Source organism: Triturus cristatus, chromosome 7, assembly GCF_964204655.1.
Source record: "Triturus cristatus chromosome 7, aTriCri1.1, whole genome shotgun sequence".
Taxonomy (NCBI): domain Eukaryota; kingdom Metazoa; phylum Chordata; class Amphibia; order Caudata; family Salamandridae; genus Triturus; species Triturus cristatus.
Genome location: NC_140590.1, coordinates 702,187,036 through 702,210,902, shown reverse-complemented (window position 1 = coordinate 702,210,902; position 23,867 = coordinate 702,187,036). Strand labels below are relative to the sequence as shown.

The following is a 23,867-nucleotide window of genomic DNA, read 5'->3' as shown; positions in this document are numbered from 1 at the left end:
CCACAGACCTGATGGAACACCTTCACTTCAAGGTACTGGCCAGTCCTACCTCCAAACTCCGAGGAACCCTCATCTACTGACCCCCTGGATCCCGCTGACTTTTCACCAACTCCATCATGGACATCATCTCCCCACATGCAATCACATACACCAACTACACCCTACTGGGAGACCTCAACTTCCACCTCGACAACCAACTGGACCCCGGCACCACATCCCTCCTGGACATCCTCCACAACATGGACTCCACCAGATCGTGACCGAACCCACGCACTCAGCAGGACACACCCTCGACCCCCTCTTCACAACAGGAAACTTCATCACCTTCAGCCACACCACTGAACTCCCATGGACTGATCATCATGCGTCCACTTCACCTTCAGAACACCCACCATCGACAGACACCAGCACCTGCTCCCACGAAGAAACTGGACCAGAATCACCGACGACCAGCTAACTTAGTCACTCAGCAACTCCACCCCAACCATCGCAGAAAACGACGACCCCAACACCGCAGCCCGAACCCTGCACAGATAGATCTCCGACAGCGCCAACACCGCAGCCCCCCTCAAGAAAAACAACAACACCCACACAAAGAAAGCTAGATGGTTCCCCACCAAACTTCTAGAGTCCAGACGCACTTGCCGCTGCCTCAAAAAGGCCTGGAGGAGCACCATATCCACAGAAGCCCACAACAACTTCAGAGCCGCCACCAACGTCCACCACCAACTCTTCAGAAAAACGAGGAAAAATGCGATTGGAGATGAAATCTCCACTCATGCACACAACAGCAAAGAACTCTTCAACATCATCAAGGAGTTCACCCAACCCACCAGCGAGTCTACCAACATCCCTCCCTCACAAGACCTCTGCGACAAACTCAGCACCTTTTTCCACCACAAAATCAAGAGCATCTACGACAACTTCGACGAAGACAACCAACACACTGAACCCTCACCAACCACCCCCTACACCCTGAAGCCAGCGATCGACAACTGGACAGCCCTCACCACCAAAGACACACTGAAGATGATGAAGTCAATCCACTCCGGGGCCCCCACGGACCTCTGCCCCCACCACATTTGCAACAGAGCCACCGACACCATCGCACCCATGCTCTGCCACACCATCAACCGCTCCCTGGCAACCGCCTCGTTCCCTGATGACTGGAAATACGCTGAGACCAACCCCCTCCTGAAGAAACCCTCGGTGGACCCCACTGACCTCAAAACCTACGGACCCATCTCCCTGCTCCCGTTCCCAGCGAAAGTCATTGAGAAAGCCATAAACAGCCAACTCGCCACATTCATCGAAGAACACAACATCCTCGACTCCTCCCAATCCGGCTTCAGAAAAAAGCACAGTATGGATACCGCCCTCCTTGCCGCAACCCGACGACATCTGTACCTTACTGGACAAAGGAGAAACAGCAGCCCTCATCCTCTTCGACCTCTCAGCGGCGTTCGACACAGTCTCTCACCGTACCCTAAAATGCAGACTCCATGACGCAGGGATCCAAGACAAGGCCCTCAACTGGATCTGCTCCTTCCTCTCTGGCAGAATGCAGTGGGTCAGACTCCCCCCTTTCCTCTAGGACCCTACAACTACCACCTGTGGAGCGGTCGCCAAATGGATGAAAAACAGCTGCCTACAACTAAACACCAACAAAACAAAAGTACTCATCATGGGCCCAAAACCCTGATGCCTGGAACAACACCTGGTGGCCCCCCACCCTCGGAAGTCCACCCACCCCCACGGACCACGCACGCACGCAACCTGGGAATCATCCTGGACACAGAGATCAAAATGGAACGCCAGATCAACTCTGTCTCGTCCTCCTGCTTCCACACCCTCCGCCTCCTATGTAAGACCTTCAAATGGATCCCCCTCAAACACAGAAAGACGGTCACTCATGCCCTGGTCACCAGTAGGCTCGACTACGGCAACGCAGTCTATGCCGGAATAAACAAAAACCTCACCCGCAAGCTACAGAACATCCAAAACGCCACCGCTAAGACTGGTCCTCAACCTGCCAAGACACTGCCACATCTCCCAGCACCTGCGCACACTCCATTGGCTCCCCATCAAAGCTAGAGTCACCTTCAAAATGCTAGCCCACGCTCACAAGGCACTCCACGACACCGGACCAGCATTCCTGAACAGCCGACTCAAATTCCACGCACCCCAAATGACCCTACGATCAGCCCAGCTCTCCTACGCCGTAGTCCCGCGCACCAGAAAGACCAGATCGGGAGGCAGCTCCTTCTCCTTCCACGCGGCCAGAGCCTGGAACGTCCTTCGGCTCCACCTCAGACAGACATTGCTCCCCATCTTCGCAAGAAACCTCAAAATCTGGCTCTTCGACAGACCCACTCCTTGATGGACTGGAGCCTGTGACCCCCCTGCACCCCAGCGCCTTAAGACCCTTACGGGTGAGTAGACGGGCTTAACAAACACCTGATTGATTGATTGGATGTGCACCAGACCACAGTCACCTAACTTGAGTTTTCCATTTTAGCCCCTAGTCTGCATCTTCCTAATCAATATACCACTCTCCAGTCCATAGGGGTAGGCCCCTTTGAATCCTCATTTCCCACTGAAGTAGACACAAAATAGTTCTTCTTATGGATGTAAAATGGTAAAATGTCATCATAAATAGATAGGCATGCAGTGTTGAACAAGAACATGGAAAACATTTGAGGATTACTTTAGTTTTGGTAAATTAACTGACTGGTCTCAGAAGAACCTAAAGATGGTGGTCTTAAGTTAATGAAAGAAAAATTGAAAGTTACAATTCTAGTTAAATGTAAGCATTGATGTAAATAATCTCTCAAGCATTACATATCAAGTCCAATTTACCCCTACCAGCCCCTCCCAGCCCCCACATGAATCAAAATCAGTTGGTATTACCAATTGCTGTAAGTTACTTGTCAAAAGCGTGGTGTCTATTTACCTATGTGTCGCTCATTTATTTGGAAGCAATACACAACATAGGGCAGTATTTGAAATCTTCACGGCCAGCCAAGCAAGCAAATGAATCAAAAGAAAGGAATAGGAGTCATCTTCTTTTTGGGACTTCTATTTCAGACTATCACCATTTGCTCCTTTAAACTTATATGACTTAATAGAACGTTGAATAAGCCATTTTACCCTCTCACTGCTCAGTCAGCCCAGGCAAAGAACCGGAGGGACACAAAGGGGAATCCAGGTAAGTAGCTTTATTTTCATCAAAGCTTGGGCATGACGCATTTCGACTTGAAAGTCTTTTTCAAATGCCTGCTCCCAGCAATGCTTCCCACCTGCTCACTTGTTGAATATCACCATCTGTTCTGCCATTCGGTACGTGTTCCATGTGGGCTGAGTCAGAGTCCCAACAGACACTGCAGCTGCAGCGGGAAACTACAGGGTCCCAGCATGCACCTCTCACGGCATGCTGGATGAGTGCTCTCTCGGCTTCCATGTATCCCTTCTGGGTCCTGGAATATTTAAGAACGTGGCTCAAGTAAGCTGAAACCATCGCTATAGAAAAGAGGCTTCTTCCCTGGGTCCCTACGATGCCTGAACTGCATAATCCCAAATTCCTGCCAGCCTGAAATCGCGGATGCAGTGACCCAGGATTTCTCCGTTCAGTAATGGACTGCTTTTTTGCTGCGGCGTCTATGCTGGATCTGGATGCGGTGGGTCAGAGCTCATCTAGTCCCCTGGAAAAACAAAAGTTTGCCGAAGCTGCCCTTGTGGCTCTGTCCACTTGATGAGGCGGGTCTCCTCCAGCGCGCCTGGGGCCAGCACGCAAAATATGCCACACAAGATTCTCACGGAAGAAAGAACCGGAGGGACACAAAGGGGAATCCAGGTAAGTAGCTTTATTTTCATCAGAGCTTGGGCATGACGCATTTCGACTTGAATGTCTTTTTCAAATGCCTGCTCCCAGCAATGCTTCCCACCTGCTCACTTGTTGAATATCACCATCCGTTCTGCCATTCGATGCGTGTTCCAGGTGGGCTGAGTCAGAGTCCCAACAGACAACACAGCTGCATCGGCAAACTACAGGTCCCAGCATGCACCTCTCATGGCATGCTGGGTGAGTGCTCTCTCGGCTTCCATGTATCCCTTCCTGGGTCCTGGAATATTTAGGAACGTGGCTCAAGTAAGCTGAAAATATCGCTGTAGAAAAAAGGCTTCTTCCCTGGGTCCCCAGGACACCTCAACCGCATATTCCCAAATCCTGCCAGCCTGAAATCGCGGATGCAGTGACCCAGGATTCCTCCGTGCAGTCATGGACTGCGTTTTTGCAGCAGCATCTATGCTGGATCTGAATGCAGTGGGTCAGAGCTCATCCAATCCCCTGGAAAAACGAAAGTTTGCCGAAGCTACCATTGTGGCTCTGTCCACTTGATGAGGCAGGTCTCCTCCAGTGCGCCCGGGGCCAGCACACAAAATATGCCACACAAGATTCTCACAGAAGAAAGAACCGGAGGGACAAAGGGAAAATCCAGGTAAGTAGCTTTATTTTCATCAGCGCTTGGGCATGACGCGTTTCGACTAGAATGTGTATATATATATATATATATATATATACATACATATACACACACACACACACATCAACAAAATGCCCTGAAGCATTGAAGGGGCACTCGACGGCACTCCCAACCATCCGGTCTCTTTGCCTCACTTCGCCTCTCTCCTGCCATTCTTTATTTCATACCGATGCCTTCAGGGCATTTTGGTGATGAATATATATATATATATATATATACACACTGAAAAAAACAAAGGTTACTGGGACATTAAAGTTAGGCTCACATTTCATTCATTTAAAACCAGTGAATTCAGCAGTTGTAGTTAGCTCAGCTAACTAGAACTTACGCCCCCGCATTGCACTGTGTATGACCTCACACATTATATTACATAGTCAGTGACATCACTGACGACATCACAGATTATATCATCCAGTGAGTGTGAGTGTTTTCTAAAAGTGTATGAGTGTTAAACATATATACCAAGGTACTACAAAAGATAAAATAGTATACTTTGTGTACTACTAATGAGTGATACTATTTCTGACCTATTATGTTAGTGGCTGTGTGACTGTTTATGCACATGTGTGAGTGGGTGTCTGAGTGTCTGTATTTGCATGTGAGTGTCTGTATGGGTATATAAGTAGGTGAGTAGCGGTATGGGTGAGTGAGCAACTGTGTGAGTAACTGTATTGGTGACTGAAGGTGTGTGTCAGCAGCTGTATGGGTGAGTGAGTGGCTGTAAGGGTTGGTTAGTGGGTGTGTAAGTGACTGTATGGGTGAGTGGGTGTCTGAATGGCTGTGAGAGTGAGTGACTGGCTGTGTAAGTGGCTGTATGGGAGAGTGAGTGGCGGTTTGAGTGGGTGTTTGGTTTAGTGAGTTGGCATGTGAGTGGCTGTACTATAGAGCATGTGTCTGTGTGAATGGATGTATGGGTGAGTGAGTGGGTGTGGGAGTGCTTGTATGGATGTCTGAATGGGTATGTAAGTGGTTTTGTAAGTGTGTGAGTGAGTGTGTAACTGCTTGTATGGGTGAGCTTGTGGCTATGTGAATGGCTGTATTGGTCAGACCCCCCAGGCATGGATTAGCAAATTTAGCGGCACAAATATGGAAATTTAGCGGCACAACTATGGAAATGTAGTGGCATTTTTTAGGCACTTTATTTTACACTTAATCATTCATTTTCAGGATGAAATCAATGGAAACTGTTTTAGCAGAGTATTCCACTTTGCAATAGGCATGTTTAAAGTGTCTGCAGCTCTATGGAAGCACAGCTCCATGTCCTAACCTCGTGGGAGGGTGCTGTATTTCTCCCTGGGATGTTCTAGTGCCCATGAATGCACCCCTGTCGGAGTACCTCTGCCTCCCAGATCTGTAAGAAAGGACACCTCTTCCTCAGGCATCCTAGGGCGCAGGATTGTAGTGGCTGATTCAAAAAAGTGAGACAGACTGCATAGGGAGGTCACCTCCTGCCTACTCACTGTTCGGACATGAGTAATCAGATATGGTAGAAAAAGGTAAGGAGTGACACCATCTACTATTTGATGAATGGTGTCCAGAGTTTCATGGACCTCCAGTACATGTACGGAAATACGTATGCTTTCCTAGCATAGCCACTCGATGAGACATGTAGTACTCCAACCCCAGAACATTTCCAGTGCCCCCACTTCTCTGGCAAGATTCCATGAACACATATTAGCTATGGCCTCTCTTAACGTGAAAATCACACATTTTATTTTGTATATGGAGTGCAGATTAAGATATGTTAAGCAAAACGAAAAATGGGGACAGGGCACCATCAGTTAACATAGTGCTACATTAAAGTGTGATAGGGAGGTGAGCATACTTTTCTTAACGTCATGGCCAGACGTCCAACAGCATTTGTAATCAATCCCCTTCTAGTCACAATCCTTACAGGATAAAAGTGAGCCACATCCAGAGATTGTACGTCAGAATATTGAGGTCACAAATATTAACCCATGAATATATGAACTCCAGAATATCAAATACCACCTTATCATGAAGGCATGTTGTTAGAACCGGCGGTCTCTAGTTGGCAGAGGTATACACTTCTGACAAATAGGGACCAACCAACTCTAGTCAGGGCAAGGGGATTACACACTCAGATAACCCCTGCTACCCCCTTGGTAGCTTGGCAGAGCAGACAGGCTTATCTCAGAGGCAGTGTGTTAAGCATTTATGACCACATACAGTAATAAAGTGAATACACTACAGATGGACACGACACAGAAGTTATTATAAAAATAGTATTTTTATATAAGGCTTAGCACAAGACCAAATAACGACAAAAATATACCACAGTCTTAATAAATACTCTTTTGGAAGGAAAAATAATAGTTCAAGTAAGGTTTCTTCTTGGCAAATAGTTCTTTAGCAAAGTATTCTTCTGAGCACAGTTCTTTGGCAACAATGTAACCCCCACAGGAGTCACACGACGTCGAGTCTACAAGATTCCCAAGGTTCGGCGTCGACCGCGAGGAGCGCTACGTCGAGCCTGGAGTTGCAACAGACCCCACAAGTACAGTACCTTGAGAAACGAAGAAAACGATGATCCACGGCGTCGAGATGTCGGCGTCGAGGTCGGCGTCGATCGTGCCTCGGAGTCGGGTCAATCCGCAGCGGTGTCGAGGGATGTCGGGCCGGAGCAGCGCTCACGGCGTCGAGAAGGGCGTCGAGTCGATGCGATCAGCAGCGGCGTCGGGACGGGGTCGCTTGGAGGTAGAGCCGATACTCACTCCTCACTGGCGTCGATACCGGCGTCGAGACGGGGTCACTTGGAGCCGGGGCCGATACCCACTGCTCACTGGCGTTGCTGCTGGCGTCGATCGGGCCCGGCGGCCGGCGTCGAAGGCTCGGGACACTGGAGCCGTTACTCACGATGTCGAGCTGGATTCGGCGGCGTCGGCGGCGTCGAGACTGCAGATTTTCCCTTGTGTACTGGAAACAACACTTTCCAGCAATTCAGCAAATGGTGAAGTCCTTTGGCCCTGTGACTTCAGCAGGAGACTGGCACTCTTCCAGTCCTTGGAGATTTCCTAGCAAGTGTTCAGAGAGTACACACCAAGTTCCTCTCTCCTTGTTCCTTGGCAAAAATAAAGAAGCAGCTTTCAGGTTCCTCCACAGCAAAACAGCACTCTGGCAGAAAGGGGAGGCAAGTCCTTAGATCAGCAGGCTTCTTGTCCTTGGTACAGGTTTCCTTGTCAGAAGTGATCTGAGTTCTTGGTTCAGGGGTCCTTCTCTTATACCCCTTTTTCCCTTTGTTCCCTTTGTCCAAGCAGGGAGATTCCCACCATCTCAGGTTTGTTGTGGGTGTTGCCAGGCAGAGGCACCTGGCCTATTCACTGAGCAGGGCAGAGTCCTCAGCCGCCCAGCAGGAGGCGGAGCCAGTATCGTCACTGGCAGGAGCAGGGCTATCAGTCGCCCAGCAGGAGGCGGAGCCAGTATTGTGTCAGGCAGGGCAGGCTACTCTTCCCTCACTCTATGTGTAAACGCCCCATTCACCCCACACTGACTCACTCAGACCTCTGGAGCCACCCAGCCCCTGACACACACACCAAACCAGCAGAGACCGGTAGATAGTTGGACAAGAAAATAGCCACTTTCTAAAAGTGCTATTTTCAAACATAGAATTTAAAAACCATCCATCCTAAAGGGTGTATTATTAAATTCTGAGTTCAGGGATACTAAACTCGACTTGCTACCATGCTCCCTGAGTCAGATAGATTATAATGGAGTTAATAATCAGTCTGCCCAGTCTGGCCTATTGGAGGCAGGTAGCCCTTCAATAGTGAAAAACGAAAATGGCTGTAATTCACTATTAGGTCATGCCACACACATCAGGGCATGACCTACCTTTTACCAACAATGCACCCTGCCCTAGGGCCTACCATAGAGGTGTCTGAAATGTGGCAAAGTGAAGGTTTAGAGACTGGTAAGTAGGTTTCCTTACCAAGTCGACATGGCAGTCAGGGACTGCACGCAGGCGCTGCGGTGGCAGGCCTGAGACACATTTTACACGCTGCTTCTGTGGGTGGCACAACCAGTGCTGCAAGCCCACCAGCAGCAGTTAACTTACACGCCCTTGGCACATGCAGTGCACTAGACTAGGGTCTGAACAGTAAGTCAACCAAGCCAATCATGGTAACACCAATCAATGTAACAATTTAACATAGGGAGCACTTGCACTGTGGCACTGATCAGCAGTGGCACAGTGCCCAAAGCAATAAACCAGCAAAAACATCGTAAACAGAGGAGGCAAACAGAAAAAATGGAGGAGAGACTCATGCCAATGATGCCAGGTCTAACACGTGTCCCCTCCAGCTGAAATGTGGGGAGAACTACCCTTCACCCAGGGAGTCCTCATCACTAAGGCGGAAAAATCTGGACAGACCATCAGCATTGGCGTGATCTGTACCAGGGCGGTGTTCCACCGTAAAGTCCATCCCCTGTAGGGAAATGGACCACCTCAACAGCTTTGGGTTCTCACCCCTCATCTGCATTAACCATCTGAGGGGCCTGTGGTCCGTCTGAACCCGGAAGTGAGACCCAAACAAGTAGGGTCTTAGCTTCTTCAGCGCCCAGACCACAGCAAATGCCTCACGCTCTATCGCACTCCACCTTTGTTCCCTGGGAAGTAACCTCCGGCTGATGAAGGCTACAGGTAAGTCTCGGCCCTCCTCATTCATCTGTGCTAGAACAGCCCCCACACCATGCTCTGAAGCGTCCGTCTGGACAATGAATTCTTTTGAAAAGTCGGGTGCCTGGAGGACCGGTGCTGTACACATTGCAGTTTTCAGGGTGTCAAAGGCTTTCTGACAGGCGTCAGTCCAGATCACAAGTCTCGGCTGCTTCCTGGAAGTCAGCGAGGTCAAGGGATGCACAATGTTGCCATACCCCTTGACAAACCTCCTGTAGTAACCCGTGAGACCCAAGAAGGCTCTCACCTGAGTCTGGGTTTTGGGCGGTTCCCAAGCCAGGATGGTATCTATCTTGGGTTGCAGGGGGGCCACCTTGCCGCTCCCTACTTGGTGCCCCAAGTACACCACTGAACCCTGCCCAATCTGGCACTTACTGGCCTTGATTGTGAGGCCTGCTCTGCGCAGGGCCAACAACACTTCCTGGAGGTGGCGCAAGTGTTCCTCCCAGCTGGCGCTGAACACTGCTATATCGTCCAGGTAGGCGGCGCTGAAATCTTCCAGCCCGGCCAATACCTGGTTAACCAACCTCTGGAATGTGGCAGGGGCATTCTTCATCCCAAAGGGCATCACACGGAACTGGTAGTGCCCATCTGGTGTGGAGAATGCAGACCTCTCTTTTGCCCCATCAGTCAAGGCGATCTGCCAGTACCCAGACGTTAGATCAAACGTACTAAGGTACCGGGCAGCCCCCAACCGATCGATGAGCTCATCAGCTCTGGGGATGGGGTGCGCGTCAGTCTTGGTGACCGAATTGAGTCCTCGGTAATCCACACAGAACCGAAGTTCTGGTGAAGCACCAGGCGCTGCAGCCTTTGGGACCAAGACCACTGGGCTGGCCCAAGGACTGCTAGAGGACTCAACCACCCCTAAGGCAAACATCTTGGAGACCTCCTCCTTGATGTATGCTCTGACCTTGTCAGTCACCCTGTAGGCCTTGTGCCTCACAGGAGTGCTGTCCCCAGTGTCCACATCATGGACACACCACTGAGTGACACCAGGGATCAAGGAGAACAGATCAGGGAATTGTACCAACAGATGGCGACAATCTTGCTGCTGCTCAGGGGTCAGTGTGTCAGAGAGGACAACACCATCCACTGACCCATCTTTTTCTTTTGCACACAGGAGGTCAGGAAGAGGCTCACTCTCCTCCTCCATCCCAGCATCTGTGGCAAGGAGCATGCCCACTTCGGACCTTTCTAAGTGGGGCTTTAACCGGTTGACATGCAGGACCCTTAAGGGGTTCCTGGGAGATTTCAAGTCCACCAAGTAGGTGACATCGCTCTTCTTCTCCACAACCTCAAATGGTCCAGTCCACCTGTCCTTGAGCGCACAAGGTTCCACAGGGGCCATGACCCAAACTTTCTGACCAGGTTGAAGCTCAACCAGAGTGGCATTCTGATCGTACCACCGCTTCATCTCTTCCTGGCTGGCCTCCAGATTTGCCTGAGCAAGATCTCTGAAGCGCCGAGTCTGGTTCCTAAAGGCCAGCATGTAACTATATACATCCTGGGGAGGTTTCCTGGGAGATTGCTCCCAGCCTTCTTTGACCAGACTCAAAGGTCCTCTTACCGGGTGACCATACAAAAGCTCGAAGGGGCTGAACCCTAGAGACTTCTGTGGCACCTCACGGTAAGCAAACAGCAGGCATGGCAAGAGGACGTCCCATTTACGCCTCATTGGCTCTTCAAGACCCATGATCATGCCTTTTAGGGTCCGGTTGAATCTCTCAACCAGCCCATTACCTTGAGGGTGGTAAGGAGTGGTAAACTTGTAGGTTACCCCACACTCCTTCCACAGAGACTTCATATAATTCGAAATGAAGTTGGTGCCCCGGTCTGACACCACCTCTCTGGGGAACCCCATGCGGGAGAAAACACCCATCAGTGCCCGTCCCACCACGGGGGCCGTCACTGTTCGGAGAGGGATGGCTTCCGGGTACCGGGTGGCATGGTCCACCAAGACCAGGATAAACCTGTTGCCCATGGCTGTCTTGGGGTCCAGTGGCCCCACAATGTCAATTCCCACTCGCTCAAAGGGGGTACTGACGACGGGAAAAGGTTGGAGGGGAGCCTTCTGCTTCCGCCCACTTTTCCCACTTGCCTGGCAAGTTTGACATGTCCTACAATGGATATCTGAATCCCTTCTCATCTGAGGCCAATAAAAATGGGTGACAAGCCTGTCATAGGTCTTGTCCTGCCCCAGATGTCCAGCTAACGGAACGTCATGAGCCAACCCCAGTAGGAAGGCTCTGAAGCGCTGGGGTACCACCAGCACACGGGCTGACCCAGGTTCAGCAGCCTTAGGCTCGCTATACAGGAGGTCGTTCTCCCAGTAGACCCAATGTGATCCTGACTGATCACCTGTCGTTTGGGCTGAGGCCTGCTGCCTCATACCCACAAGAGAAGGGCACACTTTCTGTTCAGCACAAAATTCCTCCCTGGAGGGACCACCATCCTGCTGCCAATGGGTCAGCTCGGGCAGGTCTCCCAGTTCGGCCACTTGTTCTCCTGTCGGTTCCAGGGCATCCCCCTCAGGGTCTGCTCCCTCCTGGACCGCGGGAACGATGGGGGACGGTTTCCCGCGCCCCCTGCCTCTTCTCTTCACGGTTGGGACCTGGGCCATACTTTCAGGCTCCGGGCCCCCATCAACACCCTTACTAACCGACATGGACCGGGTGGTCGCACACACCCACTCAGGCAGACCCAACATTTCCAGATGCGCTTTTCTCTCCACCTTAGCCCAAGGGGAGTCCTCCAAATCATTGCCCAGGAGACAATCAACAGGCATGGCGGGCCTCACAGCAACCTGAAGAGTACCTGAGACCCCCCCCACTCAAAGGGAACTTGAGCTACCTCACACTGACTCTGTGAGTTGTCGGCAGCTACAACGGGGTAGAATGCATGCGGGACCACCTGCTCTCTGGACACCAAGTGACACTTGACAGCTGTCACACTCGCTCCGGTGTCTCTGAGAGCTTCCACCCTATGGCCATTAATGGTCACCCACTGCCTATATTTCTTAGTGTTACTAGGCAGAGGGGTTGGAGGGACCATTTCCACGTCTCCTAAAGAGACCAGGGACATTTCTGCGGGACCCCACCCACCGGGGGCACCCATCTCATCCCCTCCCAGGGCTACACTCGCTACCTGACGAGGGGGTGCACGCGGCGGTGCATTCGAATCCTTCATGGGACACTGGGGATCATAATAACGGTGTCCCACCTGCTTACAGGCATAGCAGGTCATGGGGCCCCTGTGAACAGGTTTACCTGTCGGGGCCTCTGGTTTCTTTACAGGGGGAGGCTGGGAACCCTTCCCTTGGTTCCCTTGGGGACTACTTTGGGGCCCTTTCTGAAACTCCCTCTGTTTACCCCTGTCCCCCCCACTCTTCTGCTGGGGACCCTGCCCACCTTTGGCTGAGTCTCCCACTGGACCCTTGTGGACCCTGGTACTGACCCAGCGGTCCGCCTCCTCAGCAAGTTTTCTAGGGTTAGATAGCTTGCTGTCAACAAGGTGCTGGCGTAGCTCTGGAAAACAGTTATTAGACAAGTGCTCCCAAGCAAACAAATCATAAAGAGCATCATAACTATCAACCTTGCTACCCTTTATCCAACCATCCATGGTTCTGCAGAAAAAAGACACATATTCAACCCACGTAGTACCAGGCAATTTCTTACATTCTCTAAAGGTTTGTCTGTACTTTTCTGGGGTTAAGCCATATCTCAGCATTAAAGCATCTTTCATATGAGTATAAGACATCCTATCCTCAGCAGGAAGGCTCAACAAGGTATCTCTCCCCTCGTTTGTAAAGCGGCTCCACAACCCCGTTCCCCAATCCTTCTCAGGGACCCGGTGGGCCAACAATGCTAACTCATACGCTTTAAACCATTGGCTAATATCTTCATTCTTACTGTAATCCTTGATCACATCTTTAGGAAAATAAAACCTACTTTCTGCAGGCACGGATGGAGTGCTGCCACCAGAGGGATTCAACTCTAAACTCTTAGTTTTAAGCTCCATCTCCCTCACCATCTTCTCACGTTCAAACGCTAATTTCTCTCTCTCAAAATCTAATCTTTTGCTCTCCATTTCAGCTTCTCTCTTGCTTCTCGCATTCTCTAATTCCAACTGCCCTCCTAATTTAAGTTTTGCCATTTCTAACTTGTACCCCCTCTCCTTCTCCCTGTCTTCTAATTCTTCGGGGGAAAGGCTCCTAGAGGACGCACTACTGCCTGGAGATGACACTGGCCCACCTGTGGGCTCTTCCTCTTCCTCTTCTTCTTCCTCTTCCGGTACCACCACCGGATCAGAGGGATTTCTGGCCTCTAACCAGGCCTTCAGCGCTTTGAGGAAGCCCTCTTTCTTTGAGACACCTGTGGTAGGAACTTTAAACTGCTTGCAAAAACCTTTTAGATCTTTTAGCGTGTAGGAATCTATCTTCTCCTTATCGAATTCCCCCACAACATTCTCCACAGGTGTAGCAGCTCCGGCATTCTCCATGGTCAAAACTGGCAGTGTTTAAAAAAAATCAGATCCAGGAAAGCGGAGAACAAAAATAGGCAATCCTACCAAACAGACTGTGGCTGCGTTATGGTCTGCTTTCACTATGTAGCGTACACTAATCACTGCACATGAGTCATAAATGCAAAGTTCAAATCCTCACCGCTGACCACCAATGTTAGAACCGGCGGTCTCTAGTTGGCAGAGGTATACACTTCTGACAAATAGGGACCAACCAACTCTAGTCAGGGCAAGGGGATTACACACTCAGATAACCCCTGCTACCCCCTTGGTAGCTTGGCAGAGCAGACAGGCTTATCTCAGAGGCAGTGTGTTAAGCATTTATGACCACATACAGTAATAAAGTGAATACACTACAGATGGACACGACACAGAAGTTATTATAAAAATAGTATTTTTATATAAGGCTTAGCACAAGACCAAATAACGACAAAAATATACCACAGTCTTAATAAATACTCTTTTGGAAGGAAAAATAATAGTTCAAGTAAGGTTTCTTCTTGGCAAATAGTTCTTTAGCAAAGTATTCTTCTGAGCACAGTTCTTTGGCAACAATGTAACCCCCACAGGAGTCACACGACGTCGAGTCTACAAGATTCCCAAGGTTCGGCGTCGACCGCGAGGAGCGCTACGTCGAGCCTGGAGTTGCAACAGACCCCACAAGTACAGTACCTTGAGAAACGAAGAAAACGATGATCCACGGCGTCGAGATGTCGGCGTCGAGGTCGGCGTCGATCGTGCCTCGGAGTCGGGTCAATCCGCAGCGGTGTCGAGGGATGTCGGGCCGGAGCAGCGCTCACGGCGTCGAGAAGGGCGTCGAGTCGATGCGATCAGCAGCGGCGTCGGGACGGGGTCGCTTGGAGGTAGAGCCGATACTCACTCCTCACTGGCGTCGATACCGGCGTCGAGACGGGGTCACTTGGAGCCGGGGCCGATACCCACTGCTCACTGGCGTTGCTGCTGGCGTCGATCGGGCCCGGCGGCCGGCGTCGAAGGCTCGGGACACTGGAGCCGTTACTCACGATGTCGAGCTGGATTCGGCGGCGTCGGCGGCGTCGAGACTGCAGATTTTCCCTTGTGTACTGGAAACAACACTTTCCAGCAATTCAGCAAATGGTGAAGTCCTTTGGCCCTGTGACTTCAGCAGGAGACTGGCACTCTTCCAGTCCTTGGAGATTTCCTAGCAAGTGTTCAGAGAGTACACACCAAGTTCCTCTCTCCTTGTTCCTTGGCAAAAATAAAGAAGCAGCTTTCAGGTTCCTCCACAGCAAAACAGCACTCTGGCAGAAAGGGGAGGCAAGTCCTTAGATCAGCAGGCTTCTTGTCCTTGGTACAGGTTTCCTTGTCAGAAGTGATCTGAGTTCTTGGTTCAGGGGTCCTTCTCTTATACCCCTTTTTCCCTTTGTTCCCTTTGTCCAAGCAGGGAGATTCCCACCATCTCAGGTTTGTTGTGGGTGTTGCCAGGCAGAGGCACCTGGCCTATTCACTGAGCAGGGCAGAGTCCTCAGCCGCCCAGCAGGAGGCGGAGCCAGTATCGTCACTGGCAGGAGCAGGGCTATCAGTCGCCCAGCAGGAGGCGGAGCCAGTATTGTGTCAGGCAGGGCAGGCTACTCTTCCCTCACTCTATGTGTAAACGCCCCATTCACCCCACACTGACTCACTCAGACCTCTGGAGCCACCCAGCCCCTGACACACACACCAAACCAGCAGAGACCGGTAGATAGTTGGACAAGAAAATAGCCACTTTCTAAAAGTGCTATTTTCAAACATAGAATTTAAAAACCATCCATCCTAAAGGGTGTGTTATTAAATTCTGAGTTCAGGGATACTAAACTCGACTTGCTACCATGCTCCCTGAGTCAGATAGATTATAATGGAGTTAATAATCAGTCTGCCCAGTCTGGCCTATTGGAGGCAGGTAGCCCTTCAATAGTGAAAAACGAAAATGGCTGTAATTCACTATTAGGTCATGCCACACACATCAGGGCATGACCTACCTTTTACCAACAATGCACCCTGCCCTAGGGCCTACCATAGAGGTGTCTGAAATGTGGCAAAGTGAAGGTTTAGAGACTGGTAAGTAGGTTTCCTTACCAAGTCGACATGGCAGTCAGGGACTGCACGCAGGCGCTGCGGTGGCAGGCCTGAGACACATTTTACACGCTGCTTCTGTGGGTGGCACAACCAGTGCTGCAAGCCCACCAGCAGCAGTTAACTTACACGCCCTTGGCACACGCAGTGCACTAGACTAGGGTCTGAACAGTAAGTCAACCAAGCCAATCATGGTAACACCAATCAATGTAACAATTTAACATAGGGAGCACTTGCACTGTGGCACTGATCAGCAGTGGCACAGTGCCCAAAGCAATAAACCAGCAAAAACATCGTAAACAGAGGAGGCAAACAGAAAAAATGGAGGAGAGACTCATGCCAATGATGCCAGGTCTAACACATGTATAGATTTATTATTTTTAAATCCACATCTATGTTAAATTGATGATTTACAAGTCATCAAGGTAAATATATATAGGTAAATATATAAGTATGTTTACTATTTTTAACTCCACAGTTACATATCATCAAGGTACATAGTTTTAGAGTTAGGAATGGTAAATGTATACTATGATGAATACCATTTCTTTTCACGTGATTTTACATCTAGAAGATTCTATGTCCTTCCCTGGACATAAGTGCTCTAAAGTGGTCAGCAGTTGACGTGCCAGCCCCAAAGCACCATGATACTTGACTATGTCAATGTATGTTTTACTTTGTTGATTAATATTAGCTTAGTCATAATTGTGGACATCATAAAAGGGCCACAAGAGGTCCTCGTTTCCCAAAAGTTGGGATTTGAGAGGTGAAAATATCCGTTGTTTTCACAGCCTCAGCAAAAAAAACTACTACATATTTAGTTACACATTTTACTACCCATGAAGAAAAACGTGTGGGTAGACCAATTTGCAAATTGCAGTTTCATAACTAAAATGTATGCGCTGTTAAATATATGGATAACTCTCACGACCTGAAAAACATTACGCACGTACCACAGTCACGAAAGGACCTCCCAGTTTTCACTAGAATGGATAATATAAAACGGAATCTTTTTCAAATGTGCAAGATATTGGAACAACAAACTCAGAACTGAGGATCAGAACCTTAATATGGAGTGTGCTTCAATGCTTTCAGTAGATATAAATTACCTCCTGAGCTTGTGTGGTAGTCAACCCGAGCGCAATAAGTACCCACTTCTGCATTTTTCAAATTTCGTGGGCAGTTTTGTAAAAATCGCAGCATTTTTACAAAACTGACGATTTCACAATTTTTTTGCAAATCGCAAAATCGCGAAATCCTGGAGGGTCTGATTGGTAAATGACTGGTTGTATGAGTAGCTGTATGGGTGAGTGGTTTTCAGAGTGGCTGAATGAATGAGTGAGTGGGTGGGCTAGTGGCTCTATGGATGAGTGAGTGGTTGTGTGAGTACTTAAATGGGTATGTGAGTGGTTGTGTGAGTAGGTGTATGAGAGGCTAACTATCACAGCTTACATTTAACTGGTTTTGGATGAGTGAAAGCCTAACTATCTTGTCCCTCTAACCATTGTTTGTTTAAGTAAATTTCTACTATTTTAATGTTGTTTCCTAACTATAACATCCTCACTATAACATTGCTTTGATTTTTAAATTAATTTCTAAGCTTTTTAAATTTTATTTCCTAACTGCAACCTGTAACCTTTGAGAGTTAGTGTGTGAGTGAGTTCATGAGAGTTTCGCTGGGTGTGTTAGTGAGTGCATGAGTGTTTTAATAGATGAACGTGTGAGTGTCTGTGTGGTTCTGGGAATGGCTGCATAAGGGTCTCACTGGGTGTGTGAGTTTCTGAGTGGGTGCATTTGTTTCTGAGTGAGTGTATCAACAGGTCTGTGAATGTGTGTGAGAGTATCCGAGGGAGTTTATGTGTGGCCCCATGAGTGCCTGAGTCATTCTGTAAGTGAGTGCATAAGTGTCTGAGTGGATCTATGAATGGGTGCACGAGTGTCTGAATGACTATGTGAGTGGCTGTGTGATTGACCGTATGGGTCTGTGAGTGGGTACATGAGTATTATAGTAAGTGTCTAATTGCATCTGTGAGTATGTATGTGAGTGTCTGAAGGGTCTGAAAGTGAGTGTGTCAGTGTCTGAGTGAGTCTGCCATTGGGTGCATGAGTGCCTGAGTGTGTGAGTGGGTGTGCAGGAGTCTGTGTGGGTGACTCGGCCAGGAACCATACCTGCCTTTTTATCCAACAAGAGTCCATAGTTTTGCTCACAATATTTACCCAAGTGGAGTACTTTCTACTGGTTAATTACTAAATACTACATCCTTGGGTAAATGTTAAGTACATATTCTACACCACAGCTGTGTAATGGAGCATGAGGAAATGTCACCAGGTACCCTGTGTGCATTTAGGCAATGTGATTGTTCCTGGTGCATCTTTATCCAGAAATATGTGATAACATGAATCCTCCTATAGAGCCTACCAAGAAGAAAATCTCCACCAAACAAGGGTCTTTCCTCTTAACTATATAAAGTAAGTGCTTCTTTGTTTGGTGGAGATGTCCTCATATTCCTTACCAAAATTTGCAGGAAATGCGCTGGGTGCCCGCTTGTAAAGCTGGGCATCATCCTGGCATAAGGCAGGAAGACCTTTGCATACTACTAAGGTGGGCGGGGACAAATGGGTAAAACTTTCAAGTGATTTGCACATTTGCACACTCATAGTAATTTAAAGGGAAAACCATGGATTCTGTTCACACCAGGACAGGACAACAAAGAGCCCACTCGTTGCAGTCACATACAGATTTGCTCTCATATATCAACAATGCAGTCACCTCCACAAAGGACTTTAGATTCTTTTTAATATGGAATTGCCAAGAAAACCCACTTGCCTTGCCTTCACCAAACCCAGGAGTTATGATCATTTGTCAGTTACAGAAGTGGAGCTTCAAATGGGGGACTTGCTAAATTCATATTTGTAAGTGCCTCAAGTTAAGGTTCAATTTGTGTCAAATGAGCTTTGGGGCCAAAAAGGCCCTGCAAATCTTAATAGGTGGGCCGTGCATTTGTTTGTAGTAAACGTACTGTTGTTCTAGTATAAAATGTGTGCAATATAACTGTCAGATCCCTTATTTGTCTGAAGATTCCTGACGGATCAGCGGATCCATAAAATTTATTTAAAAAATAGAAAGACTTGGTGCATTGCATTTATAGAAAGACTACATAAGTTACCTTACCCTAATTTTTAAAAATGTTGTTTTAAAGCATATAATACCAATGAATGTCAGAGTAAAATGTATTAATAAACTTGTGAAAATGAATATTAGTAAATTGAAATAATGGGTCAAATCGTAATACAATTTATATTAAAAAAATAGTGAAATTCTCAAAAAAAAATAAAGTTGCAGGGAGGTTAAAGTTAGGAAACTTTTACAACGTTGGCCTGGCCCAGTTAGATGTGGTCCCAGTGGCCGATACTTCCAGTGAAGGGGGAGCCACATGCCCCCCACCCAATTTATTTTAAATGCCCGGGGATGTGGTTTACGGACCAAAATCGACCTGTGAAGTTGGCGTGCAGTCCCCCTCCTTACAATTAGCCGGACCCTGGAGATGGACCCCTTGGCTCCAAAAAATCGATCTGGGAGGGAGGGCATGTGCACCCTCTTCCCCCAAACTATATATTAATACCCCTGGGGCCTGGCCCACCCAAGTGCATAAGAATAAACAAGCACAGGACACCACATTTGTTTTTTTAAAAACAAATGTCTGTGTATCCATGGGTCTTCTCGAATTTGCGGTAAAATAGAAAGAAAACCTTTCTGGCCTCTGGTGGAACCCCTGTGGGACCTAACCATCCAGCCTAGGTGATCAATGTATTCCTATTCTGCCCCCTTGTGATTTTTTAAATGTTTTTCTTGGGACTCAGGCGAGTCCTAAGATTGCTCCCACCACTTTTTGGTTGAAGGGGTGGGAGCCAATCAGATCTCAGCAAGAAATATGTTGCATCCACGGACCCCCTGCATCCTTAGAAATGCATAAAACATTTTTTTATTTAATTGCTTAACTTAGTTTAAAAACTACTGAATGGATTTACAACAAACTAAAAAAAGGGATTTTTTTGGACCAAGATCTACCTTTCGTCCAAATTTGGTGTAATTCCATTCACCAGTTTGGGCTGTAGTCATGTCTAGGTGTACTTAGGTGCACTGCCCCTCTCTTCGAGCTGATGGTGGCCCTGAAGAACCCATTTGCCAGGGCAAAAATATGGTAAAAAGAAGAGCGGGCCATGTACCATTTGACATTGGTGAAACAGCAAGCCTCTGAGCAGGCTAAAGAGACATGAGTCATATTTCTCTGTGCCACTCTCCATACTGACAAATAATCACTCACTCATCATTATCACCTTCTTTACTTACAAGGCTTTCAGGAACCTTCTGTTTACCTGGTCTCTCATAGTGGCTTGGTCAGGGTCCAATCCATGTCTATATCATTAAAAAGGGTTCTTGGAGAAAATGGGGACGTGCTCTTTTATTTCCTTGCCAGAGATCATGAAGTGGATGGTGGGGGAAGAACAGCCTCAATAACATCTTGCTCAGCAGGAAGTGCAAATACATGATCCCCTCAATGATTTGATTTGCAGCTGATACAATTCCATTTCTTATTCACTGCTATCCATGACTGCAGTCACTGCAGTGCTAAGAGACTTAGGTTTTGGTGGTGGTGCCACTGATGCAATCATGATCCTCCTCCCAGCCTCTTCCTGGCCAGAAAAAGGATGACATCTTGATCCCAATAGTGGCAACAGGCTTCTTTGTCTGACAGGCCACTTTCTTGGCCAGAACTTCATTCTTTGGGGCCCTTTTTTAGTACTAATAGTTGTGACTTAGCATGAGCAGAAACACTCATCAGATGAAGACTCAGGAGTCACTGTCAACTAATTTGGAGATTCCTCTCCATCTCACTACCATGTGTGATGCCTTGTGCAGCTTCATGTAACCACAAATACAAAAAAGGAGGAAGCCAGTGAATCATTTGCAATCTGAACCCAGCTAATGTAACACAAGTGAAGCCATCATGATTGTCATCTTTACAAATGCTTACCAATAGTGTACCCAAACCATGCATAAGCTATATTTTCCCCCACAAAATTACAAAGGAAAAGGGTAGTTAGTGTACCTCCTCAGCCTATGGGACCACTATGTATTAAGAATTGCTGGTGTCCTTCCAGGGTAGATGGTATGCCTAAAGGTTGAAGGAGTGTGCCAGGAAAAATTGAATAAATTAACCAAATAATTGCTGGTATCTGTCCAGGGCCAATGGGACTTCTATAGGAAGCAGGTGGTGCAGGAAAAAATTAAATAAATAAATTAAATATTTGTCCATCCCGGACCCACTGAGAACTCTATGGGAAGCACCACAATCAACCAAAAGTGCAAAGAAATGTATCAGGATTTTTTTTATATATGAACAGAAATGTCATGGGGTCCTTGAAAATGGCTTTTAAAAGTGGAATAAAAGGATTGAAAGACCTAATGGTTTGACAAAATGGTGGTAGCCCTATCAAGAAGAAAGCATAGAAAACAAAGACAAAATGGCCACCAACACACAGACATCCACCCACACACACACACACTGGCTCCACTGTTGCATAAACAAAGACTTTGGCTTAGCTCAACAAGGCTTGTTTCACACTTACGGGTGGTACTAATGAACTTAGTTCAATCCTCCAACGCTTCGATGTGAAATACAGGTTATAGTAGCCCTGCAGAATCCCACCCAATACATAGCTGATGTGATGTCAATCTTTTTGGGTTCCTAACAGCTGTGGTGAAACAAGCCTATTTTGTTCTCCTTGATACCACACACACATATTACACTAAGAAAAAGATATGTTTACTAAAATAAATCACAAAAATATTATAATAACAGCACAAATAAATGTTGCAAACAATGAGAATAATATGAACATTTCTACCATTGTTAAAATCTCATCTAAAAACATTAGTCTAAATCCCACTTCTATGTCCTATACTAGAGGAGCATGAAACAGTAAAACTTATGTCCAGAGTTGTATAAAGAGAATCAGCACACTGCACATCTGTTTATAGCAAAGCTGTATTCATCAGTTGTCAAGGAGGCCGTGTACCCTGTGCAAGACCAACACGTGTCGAATCAGCTCTCCTCCTCCTGGACTTGGCTCAATATCAGCTTTAAGTAGAAAGTGAGATGCAGCAGCATCTCTGGCAGTGAAGATGTCTTCTGGCAGTATCTTGCACAATAATCTGGGGAGAAGGACTTTTCCTGACAAGCAATCAAGTAGCAGCCTTTATATATTGTATCTCATCTACAATGGCAATGTCCAACATAACTTCTGGAGTGCCTGACATAACCTAGGTGCATCAAAATATAATTCTTAGGTTCATTCTTATAAACGAATAAGATAAAACCATCTCACTTCAGACTACAGTGTTTTGGCTACTCTTCTTGTCTGAAGGCACATGACCCTGACCGATTTTGCATCAGGTGTCTTATCGATGATACTGTCTCAGTGACTTGACACTTTCATGAGTTCTTTCAAATATAAGGACAGACAACATCTACGTCAAAGGCAGACATGTTGATGATGCAGCAAAAATAGAGAAAATGGAATCTTGGCCTGCTCAAGACGGAGTCAGGCCTTATGGTCTTTACGTCTGTACATCTGAATTATGACATAATACGTGCAGACAGATGTTTAGGGATTAATCTAATTTATGGGGAAATCCATGCTCTCAGAACAGTACTCTCTATCTAAAATATCGTTACAAAATACATTTAAAATATTTGTCAATTTTTGTATAACATATATGATTACATAAAATAGTGAAAAATAATGCAGTAAGCTATGCATGTATTTTTTCTTAAGCCTTGCATGTTTTAAGCAGAGAATTATTAAAGCGCTATAACATATAAATGATATTATCATAAAATCTTAGTTAAGAGGAATACATGTTGGCATCATACTGAATATGGCAACTAAAAGAGAATTGGAAAATAAAAGGAATATTGTTGAAATTGTCATCTTCATGGCACAGTCTCTGTGGTAGATTTAGAATCCTGTGCATGTTTCTTGTTGAATACAAAAGCTGTTTTCAATCCTTATTTGAGGACATGTTGATGTCATCAGGTTCACATGCAATATACATGAGTTTGTGGTGAAAACCAGTCAATGAATGCTTGTTGCAGTTACCTTACACATTAGATGGACCAGCAAACAGTTGCAATTCCACAGTACATGTGATTGTGAGATCACTTAATTTGTAGGCTTGAACAATAATAGTGAGCCAAGCCAGTCATCAAGCAACTTCTTGAAGAGTGTCACTGCCGTAGTTGATCCATCAGAATTGCCATTATGTAGTAGGGACAGAAGCATTGGTCAGCAATGTCTCTGGTGTGATTGCAAACGTTGCAGGAGCATTTCCACATCTAGGGGATTGCTCCAGAAGTATATCCAAGATGATTTCAGCTGGACAATGTATACACCAGAACAATGCTTTTACTTGTATAGCCTCTATTTTGCGAAAAGACAGCATCCAAAGATTTACCACAGTCGATGAGCAGTAGAATATTCAAAATACCTTGAAAAAGACTGAAGAATAAAGAGTGAAAAATGCTGGTATCAGTCCAAACACTGCTTTAAATCTAGTCACCAGACCAGATCTAACCCCTTCAGTGCGCCAGACAGCCAGGAGCCGTCAGATGTCACGGTGGGCGTGTGCGCAGGACGGCTCCTGGCTGTCCTAGCACCCGCCCACAGGGGAAGCGCTGATGTTCCCCCCGTGGGACACCCATCTACATGACCCCACCCGGGAAGGCAGGGGAAGCCCTTCCCCTGCCTCCCCCCCCCCTCCACGTCATTAGAGGATTCCCGATGTGCTGGAAGCCATCTCTTCCAGCGCGCCGGAGAGAAGAAGAGGTAAGTTTCTCCTTGTGGGAGGGGGGGATTTAAACAAAAGAGGCAACGTGGGAAAAGAGAGAGTTTCCCTTTCCCCTGAAGCCTCTTTTGGACATCCCTGCTGCACGATTGTGCAATCATGCAGCAGG

The 23,867-nt window shown here is 47.4% G+C and overlaps 1 long non-coding RNA gene across 1 annotated transcript in view; it reads left to right on the top strand.

Moving 5' to 3' along the window:
- The first annotated feature begins 3,357 nt into the window (after window positions 1-3,357).
- LOC146810366 (uncharacterized) overlaps window positions 3,358-23,867 on the top strand; it is a 103,174-nt gene continuing 82,664 nt past the window's right edge. The window contains exon 1 of the long non-coding RNA XR_014965679.1: window positions 3,358-3,853. This is a non-coding gene — a long non-coding RNA (uncharacterized LOC146810366). The remainder of the gene's footprint in view (window positions 3,854-23,867) is intronic.